We start from the raw sequence: 9,873 nt of genomic DNA, 5'->3' as shown, positions 1-9,873 counted from the left end.
GGCCTGGGTGGGGAGGGTGGGGAGGCCAGAACAGGTGCAGCCAAAGAGCATCCATGTCCCCTCAATCCCCCTCGGTCCTCACACCAGGCAGGGCTAGGTTGATTCACATTTTACAGGAGGAGGAGGAAAGGGTTTGGAGACCGGAAGTAACTTGCCCAAGGTCATGCTGCTTTTAAGTGCCTATAAACCACCGAGTCGTGTTCTACACGGAGGATGACATCACTATTGCTTGCCCTAAGCACAAGGACGATGCAGTGTTCTCCACAGTTTTGGGGCAATTAGGAACCACCTCGATGGATCTGAGCTGAGGTTGGCATGAGTCACAGGGTCTCCTGCAGAGGAGGCGGTGGGAGAGCTTCCCGGAGCTTTGGCGGCGTGGAGGGTGGACCTTGCAGGACCTGGGGTGAGGGTGGGTGCCTACGTCCTTGCCGCTGGTCTGGCTCAATAAACCCGTGAGGGACATAAATGACTCAAGTTTGTGCAGACACACCTTGTTCTCAAAGGCAATCCACATGCAATGCAATCACAATTAAAATGCTGACGGGATTTATAGTTTAACTTGACATGGTTCTTTTGGGACATAAACATCGGGAATAGTCTGGAAGTCCTCTTAAGGGGAACGAACAAACAGCCTCCAGGTAGTAAGCATTATAAACTACTACAATTAAAAGAGTTCCATGTAGCAAAGGAAAAGGTCAGTGGGACTCAATGGAGGGTCTGGAAATGTCCTTATACACAAGGAAGTTTAATGGGGCATATGTGCGTTTTGGCTTTGGTTTTTAAGTTTTGGGGGGATTTTTTAAAACTATTTATTTACTTTGTGAGACAGTGCATGTGCACAAGAGGAGAGGGAGAGAATCCTAAGCAGGCTCCACACCGTCAGTGCAGAGCCTGATGCAGGGCTCAAACTCACAAACCATGAGATCATGACTTGAGCCAAATTCAAGAGGTGGACGCTGAACCAACTGACCTACCCAGGCACCTCTGCTTTTGTGGGTGGTGTTTAAGTTTATTTTGAGAGAGGGAGAGGGAGAAAAAGAATCTCAAGCAGGCACTGGCCACACAGAGCCTAATGTGGGGCTCGAACTCAAGAACCATGAGTTCATGACCTGAGCTGAAATCAAGAGTTGGATGCTTAGCCAACCGATCCGCCCAGGTGCCCCCACGTCGGGTTTTTGTTTTTTTTTAATGGAATAACTGGCTAGCCATTTTGACAAAAATTAACCTAGATCCTACTTTCCAGTAATAATATTAATTCTGCATAAACCAAAATTTTTAAGTATGAAATGAAGCCATAAAAGTACTTGTAAGTGATTTAGAAGAATTTTTAAAAGAGGGAAAACCTAAGTATGATACCCACCAATTACAACTTGGACTATGAAAAACTAGAATTTATGGACAGCAAAACATACCACAAAGTCAAAAGGTTTTTAAGGGACCCTGGGGGAGAAGTTTTTGAAACCTAGGACATAAAAAGGTCTATTTTCCTGATAGGCAACATTCTTATAAATCATGAAAAATGAGGGGCGCCTGGGTGACTCAGTCGGTTGGGCGTCTGACTTCGGCTCAGGTCGTGATCTCACAGTTCGTGGGTTTGAGCCCTGCGTCAGGCTCTGTGCTGACAGCTCAGAGCCTGGAGCCTGTTTCAGATTCTGTGACTCCCTCTCTCTCTGACCCTCCCCAGCTCACGCTGTCTCTCTCTCTCTCTTTCTCAGAAATAAAACATTAAAAAAAATTTTTTTAAATAAATAAATCGTGAAAAATGAACAACCCAATAGATAAACAGGCAAAGAATATGAATAGGCAGTTCACAGTAAGGGAAATACAAATGGAACATTGCTTAAACATGAAAAGACGTTTAATTGCACTTACACAGAAAATACAAATCAAAATTAGGAAGATGCATTTTTGCACTTCAGGTTAAGGTTTCGTTTTTGTTAAATATCTTACACTGCAAAGTATTTACTACATATAAAATGCTATATAAAAATCACTAGTATGTAGGGGCACCTGAGTGGCATAGTCAGTTAAGCATCTGACTTTGGCTCAGGTCATGATCTCACGGTTTGTGGGTTCGAGCCCTGCGTCGGGCTCTGTGCTGACAGCTGGGAGTCTGGAGCCTGTTTCAGATTCTGTGTGTGTCTCTCTCTCGGCTCCTACCTGACTCATGCTCTGTCTCTCTGTCTCTGTCTCTGTCTCTGTCTCTGTCAAAAATAAGTAAACATTAAAAAAAGTTCAAGTCCCTAGTATGGAAGTTATAAAGCATCATGACCATTCTGTATCTGGAAACCCACCAGCCATCTAATGAAATGAATGAATGAATCAGTGCCAATAGCACTGATTTTCTTGCATTCACTTCTCCATTTGCTGCTGCCTAACACACCACCTCAGAACTTCATGGCCTAACACGGTAATTTACTATTTTTCCTGGTTCTGAGGGATGGCCGAGTCTGACCAGCTCTCACTGGCTGCTCACCCCTACTTCGCATGCAGCTGGGAGCTTGGCTGGGCTCTGCATCCAAGGTGCCCCTCCCATCCCGGGCCTGGCTCAGCACGGCCTCCAGTGAATAGCCTGGGCTTTCTTACAGTTTGGCAACTGAGCTCCCAGAGAGAGGAAGGCAGAGACTTCAGTCCTCTGAAGGCCTGGAATCCAAAGTTCCAGAAAGTTTATTGCACTGTTGGTCAAAGCAAGTTACAAAACCAGCCCTGACGTAAGCAGAGGGGAAGTGGACCACCTCTAGATGTGAGGAGAAGCATTCATGCTCAGAGATGCAGGGAATGTTGGCTCCCATGTTCAGGGACCCTCATATACCCCAGCTCCTACCCTCCACATCCCTCACCTCCATATCCTGTGAGGGACATTAAAGACAACTCTATTCTCTGGGGTACCTGGGTGGCCCCATGGGTTAAGCGCCAGACTCTTGGTTTTGGCTCAAGTTCTTGATATCTTGAGAACGAGCCCCATGTCAGGCTCTGCACTGACAGCATGGAGCCTGCTTGAGACTCTCTGTCTCTCTCTCTCTCTCTCTGTCTCTCTGTCTCTGTCTCCGTCTCTGTCTCTGTCTCTCTCTCAAAATAAATAAACATAAAAAAGACACATCTATTCTTAGAGCTAAAGACAACCATGAAAATATGTCAATTTTCCATGTATTAGCCAACCTCTATAGTAATTACTCAATCCAGGCGAATTAATAACTCCCAAGATTCCCTGCTTTGCTTTATAATTCTACCACTTACCTATGAACTGCTAGTGTAGTTTTCCTTGGATTTGAACATTATAAAAGTAGTAATAGAATACATGTCTTGGTCTCTGACTTGCTTCCTCCCACATCCTTTTATTTCTAAGATTCATCCATGTTAATGCCTATAATATTATTTAATTCATTTCTGTATATCAGTCTATTATGTGAATAAGCAATTTAATTGCCTCCCTATTCTCCTAACAATGAGTATTTGGGTTCTTTCCAATTTTTTGCCATTACAACAGTGCTTTTACCAACATTTCTTTTACAAGGTGTCTGGTGTACGTGTACAAGGATTTCTGTTATTCCACCTGAACGTGGAATTACTGGGTCACAGATGTGCAAATATTCAACTCACAAGATTCTGCCATATTGTGCTTTGCATGGAATTGAACCAATTTACATTCCCACCTGTGCTGCATAGTCATTCTCCTTCTTCCACATTCTTGCCAACACTGAATATTAACAAGCCTTGGTTTTTTTGTTTGTTTGATTTGTTTGTTTGTTTGTTTGCTCCTAGATCGAGAGTAAAATGGTAGTTCATGATGGTTTTCATTTTCCCTTCCCTAATTACTAGGAAAGTGAGACAAGTTTCATATGCGTATTGGATCTTCAAATTTCCTCTTCTAGACAATACCTGTTTGTGTTCTTTGACCTCTTTTTCTATTGAATGCTTTGTTTTCTTCTTATTGACTTGTAGAAGTTCTTTTATATTTATATATCTTATATAATCTTTATGTAAAGTGCCATTGGTGTATGGCAAATATCTTACCCAAGTTTATAACTTGTCTTCTCACTTTCTTTGTTGTTTCTTTGACAAACAGAAATGACTGGTTTTGTTGTAGTCAAATTCATCTTTTTCTTTATGATTATGGCTTTTTGCCTCTTGTTTCAGAAATCCTTCCTATCCCAACATTGAAGAGATATTATCTTATATTTTCTTCTAATCCTCAAGGATTATTTCATAATCCTTTGACTATATTGTGTATTACATGTAAACATTCCCTGGAAGTTATTCCCTGGTATGGTGTGAGGTAGGGGTAACCAACTGTTCTGTTTTTGTTTCTCTTTTTGTTTACTTCCTTTCCCCACGGAGCTGCAGCGTGTGCCTACAATGATCAAGTGTCCATCTGTATAAGGCCTATTTCTGAGCTTTCTGTTCTGTCCTAGTAGGTCAATCCTTTGGACCATAACCACACTTTCAAGAAGTCCGGATATCTGGTAGTGCAGGACTCCTACCTTGATTTTTCTCCAACTGTGCTATGCCTAGTCTTGGTCCTATGTTTTCATATACATTTTAGGAACCATTTATCAAGTTCTTTGACATGCTGTGTTGAGGTTTTAATGGACTTTTATTGAATCTACATATCCACTTGAGGAGAAGTGAGATTGCCGTGATACGTAGTGTCCTGGGCCATGAACATGGCATTTAAAAATTTACTTGGACCTTCACTCTCTTCCAGTACAATTTTACACTTACCTCAGAAGCCTTGCAAATCTTTCATTTGATTGATTCCTGAGTCTCTTATATTTGTTGTTATAGTAATTATATCTCTTTGTTGCTAATATATAGAAATATAATTTGGTTTTGAGTATTGATCCAGTGAACTTGCCAAACTGTCTTCCTTATTTATTCTAAGACATTAACTGAGGATTCTTTTGTGTTTTCTACATAGTACTGATTATGAATAGATTTTGTTTCTTCCATTCAAATAATTAAAACTTATTTCTTTTCCTTATCCTACTTTATGGAGTAGGAGCTCTATCATGGTGATAGTCATAAATTTTTTGCTCTTGATTTTTAAAGGGAATTCACCTTGAGTCTAGTTTTAGTGATAAATATTGAGAGAACACTCTTTTGAAGTTAATTGAAGAGGTTGTTCTCAATTCCTAGTTTACATTTTTAATCGGGATATATGTGGACTTCTTTTATCAGATCTTTTCCTGTACTTACCAATATGATCACATATTTTTCCTCTTTTAATTTGTTAATGTGGTGTATAACTTAATAACTGATTTGGTTATGATGTGTTATCCTCTGTCTATGCTATTGGATTCTGTTTGTTAATATTTCATTTTGGAATTTTAAATATATGTTTATTAGTAAAGCTGACCTGTAATTTTCCTTTCTCGTACTTTCCTTGTCAGGCTCTAGTGTTGATGGTTCACTGGTCTTGTTTTGTTTCAGTTCAATAATACCCAGTTTTCTCAAGTATGCACAGCCCTGTTGTATCAACAACAGCAGTAAAATTGGTTTGACAAGAATCAAATTTTAAAATTCCAGAAATTTCACTGCTAGGAATTTACCATATGGATAGACTCAAACAAGTATACAAAAATATGTGTATAGGATATTTATTGCTGTAATAGCAAGAGACCGAAAACAAAAAGTCCCTCAATCGGGGACTTACATTTTTAAGAAGTGCAGTATTTCATCGCCATTATGAAGAATAAGGTAGATCAATTTGTCCTGATGTGTCAAGTTCTCCAAGATCTATAATTAGGGTAACGCAGATGGCAGAGAGAGAATATAGATCCCATTAGTGAATTTTCTAAAAGATAGCTCTATGGATGTGCATACACTATTTCTGGAAGGATACTCAAAGCAAACTAACACCAGTTACCTCTGGATAGCAAGGATGGCAGGGAAGTGTAGTGCTTTATATCCTTCCTTGTCTAAAGATGTGTTCTTTTTATAATTCAAGCGTGTGTGGGTGTGGGTGTGGGTGTGTACACACCCCACAGCAGGGATGGGGGAGGGCCTGCTGGTTAAGGAGATGCCCTGACTGTCAGCTAACTGCACACAGTTTCATCCATCTCGCCTCTGGCTCTTGAGGTCTGTCACCCCTCCCTCCTAGAAAGCAATTTCTGTATCAGGCCCAGGTTTGGCCTGAAGAATAGAGGAGTTGGAAATGTTAAGGCGACACATATAGGAAGCTCTGTAACCTCGCGCAAGTGTTACTATGGAAACCAGAGCCTGGGCGGTCTCCATGGAAACCCTTCTCAGCCTTCTGCCTGAAGGAGTTACCACCCACTGGTGTTGAAGTCTTACTTAGCAGGGACCTCAGAGCTTCAATAAACGCTTAGGGAGAAAATGGTGAACTAGTCCCTGCCCCCCCCAGGGATGTCTGGTGGGCTCTGGCCACCACTAGTTGCAGGGAGTGCCCCGTGTGGGGAGGCATAGCATATATGAAGCCGCTGCCTGGGGTAGTGGATGCAGTGTCCCCAGAGTGGAAATGGGGCCCATGTCTGGAGGTCCAGGGCGTCTGGAATCCCCTGCTGGCCCCTGGTGGGGCTGACACCATCTGGGGGCTAAGTCATGCCAAAGGCCTTTTCTGGCTTTAAGAACACGGTTTGCGGAGCGCCTGGGTGGCTCAGTCGGTTAAGCCTCCGACTTCGGCTCAGGTCATGATCTCACAGTCTGTGGGTTCGAGCCCCGCATCGGGATCTGTGCTGACAGCTCAGAGCCTGGAGCCTGCTTCAGATTCTGTGTCTCCCTCTCTCTCTGCCCACCCCCCACTCCCATTCTGTCTCTCTCTTTCTCAAAAATAAATAAGCATTAAAAAGAAGAAGGAGGAGGAGGAGGAGGAGAAGAACATGGTTTGCATGTGGCCTGGGTGTGGGGCTCAGAGGACGGAGACCAAAAACTGGCCAGTCAGCCTTCCTGGGGATTCCTCTGAGCTTCGAGGAACAGTGAGGGGAATGGCAGGGCGTGGGGAAATCCTACAGGGAAGAAAGAGAAATGCATGCCCTGCGGGCCATTAGCATAGTGCGATAGAGCTGCTGGCCCTCCTGGGACCACGTTCCTCGTTCCTCGATGGGCCTTGGGGGCTGGAAGGGAGGCTTGAAGGCCAGGGCTTGGGGGCACCGGGGACAGCCGGTGCTGTCCCAGGTCGGTGGGCCCAGAGCGTCGGTGGTGCCCAGACACTGCTGCCCACCACGGGCATCTCCTCCTCTCCATGTGCCACACACGCTCTAGCTGACAGAGCACAGAGCCTCAGACACAGGTGCGGCGGTGAGACAGAGAGCTTGTCACTGGAAACTAACAAGTCCTGTCTGCTTGGGCCATTCCTGCAGCAGAAGGACTGAAGAGAAACAGAAGACAGTGATGAGGTGATAAGGCGGGAGGGAAGGCCTTGGAGGGTGGGGGGCGGGGGCTGTGACTTTGACCAGTGTGCTCCTCCAACACCTACTGAGCCGGCTCCCACCACGTTCCAGTGTGTGCCTGGGGCTTTCATTGATTTATTTTGCTCATTTCTTGCATTATCTCTGGGTGAGTGTGAGTTCCACAGCTGAAAACTCAGGCGTGCAAAAAGGTATTTTTATTTTCCCATAATAATCTACTTTGTATAACAATCCAGTTTCCAAATCCCCATTTACCTGGGTGGCGGGAAAATGTAACTTTGGTCATTTGCAGAGTAGCATCCATTGCTTCGCTTTCGAGCTCCATGGATTAAGGGCTCACCCTTTTAGTAAATATTAATTCTGCCCCCCCCCTTCCACCAGAGACCAGCACCAGAACCATGTCCCTGTATTTAAGGTGGTCCCACCCACAGAGCTCTGATGGAGACAGCGCTGCCTCTTTTTATAATTGCTGGAAAAGTGCAGGATGGGGGACTGTGACCAGCACATCACCCAGCATCCGTGGGCAGAGAGGTGGTGGCATTTTCTCTGTTTTTCCATGGCCAACTTTCAGCCATGGTCACCACGTCACCTCCCAGTTACTGAAGCAGTCTCTCCAGCTGCCCAGTGATTCTCTGAGCCACCCAGCATCCTGCCGATAAATCCCCATCTGGCTCAATCAGTTGGAATTCTAGAATTCTCTCTCCTGCTTGTGCACCAGTGCTGCTGAGCAAGGGCACTTTGTGGGATACGGTCAGAAAACAACTGAATTCTTTCTTCCCTGCTTCCTTTTCAAACCTGCTCAGAGAAGTGGTTCTCCCCTGACCCCGGCACCCTGGGTGTTTCTGGAGGTCACTCTGAGGTAAGAAAAATGCCTTGGGTCACTTACACGACAAAAATCCGATTTCGGGAATTACAGTGTCTAGTTACGAAAAATAACCCAGATTTCGAAGTTCATTTGAAGCTGGAGCTGTTCCCCTCTACCATCTGAAGATTGCACCCCATGGGGAGTCTGCTCAAGCAAAGGAGAGCGTAGCCAGCTTCTCCACGCCCCTGCCTGGTGCCCCTGCTCCCTCCCCCTCCCAGGCAGCTCAGGGGTGAGGGCTTGGGGCTGGAGCACATGTATCCTCTGGCACCTGTGGGAGTCTCCGGCCTCTACCTCCATCCTCACCTCGATTCAGGTGAATGTGCTGCCAGCTCAGGTCTCCTTGGGCTGGGGCTAAGTAATTCAGACCAGCTTCTGGAATATTCCCACATCCTTCAATGCCACCAGCTCCCATAGGGTGGGCCTTTCCTGGCACAGCCACCCCTCCTTGCTCTGTGTTCCAAGCAGACAGCTCCGGCCACAGCGTTACCCAAGCTTCATCAAGAGCCTGTCACACACTGTGTCCTCAGAGTCCCCCCCCCCCAACATCAGGGTGCACATACCAAGCTTTCCAGCAATCTTAGGAAGCCCTTCTCCCCAGGCAAAAGGCAGAGGCCTGGCTTTGTGGGACTCTGATTATCATTCTCTCCTTAGAAATATTCTGCCCAGGGGCACCTGGGTGGCTCAGTTGGCTAAGTATCCAACTTCAGCTGAGGTCATGATCTCACTTTTCATGACTTCGAGCCCGTTATCAGTCTCCCTGTCGTTAGTGAGGAGCCTGCTTTGGATCCTCTGTCTCCCTCTTTCTCTGCCCTTCCCTTGCTCACGCGCGTGCACGCGTGCTCTCTCTCTCTCAAAAATAAACACACATTAAGAAAAAAAAAAGGAAAGAAAAGTTCTGCCTAGTTAGCAAGCCAGAGTGGGGGATGGGCACAAATTACGGGACTGGTTTAGAGTCTCCTCCTTTGCAAGTCCTTCATTTCGTAAGTGTGCCCAGTGGGCACAATCCCTCTCTTTTCTCACAGCCCCAAACGGTGCTAATGGGTGGGAGCTAACCTCGGGTGATGGGGGGCAGGGGGACCCAGACCCCCCTCAATGACCTCACTTTACCGCTCTGACTCCTTTTCCTCTCGGCTTGTGGGATCTTTATCGACACAGGTGGGGGAGGGCGAAGAGGGGCAAAAAATCCTCATTGGGTTTACTTACTGTTCAGGCCTGGCAGGCTCCCCTGTGGGCATCCCAGGCAGCTGGTTCCCTAGCTGAGGAAGGTGCTAGAACAATGGGTGTAACTTGAGGCCAGCTCTTTGCACCCCCTGGCTGGGCTGGGAGTTCAGGGAGCGTGTGAGGAGGAATGTTCTGATGCTCCCGGCTCCTGGGAACTGAGGGCACCGAGCTGCACCCCGGATACAACAGGAGGTCGGTACAGCCTCGGCTCAGGGAGGATGGTCAGAGCTCCGGATGATGCCCTACATGTCCATGGTGGCAATGCAGCCCTGGGGGATGGCCACGAGGCAGGGGACCCTGGGCTACCAGACCTGGGTTTGGATATCACTGCCGCTATTTATTGCCCACCCGTGTGATTGCTTTGGTTATCTGCTGGCTGCGTAATAAACGCTGCAAAACCTGTGGCTGAAAATAGCAAGC

Source organism: Crocuta crocuta, unplaced genomic scaffold (assembly GCF_008692635.1).
Source record: "Crocuta crocuta isolate KB4526 unplaced genomic scaffold, BGI_CrCroc_1.0 scaffold290, whole genome shotgun sequence".
Taxonomy (NCBI): Eukaryota; Metazoa; Chordata; class Mammalia; order Carnivora; family Hyaenidae; genus Crocuta; species Crocuta crocuta.
The sequence above is the reverse complement of the archived record's forward strand: the minus strand, read 5'-3'. Positions refer to the sequence as shown.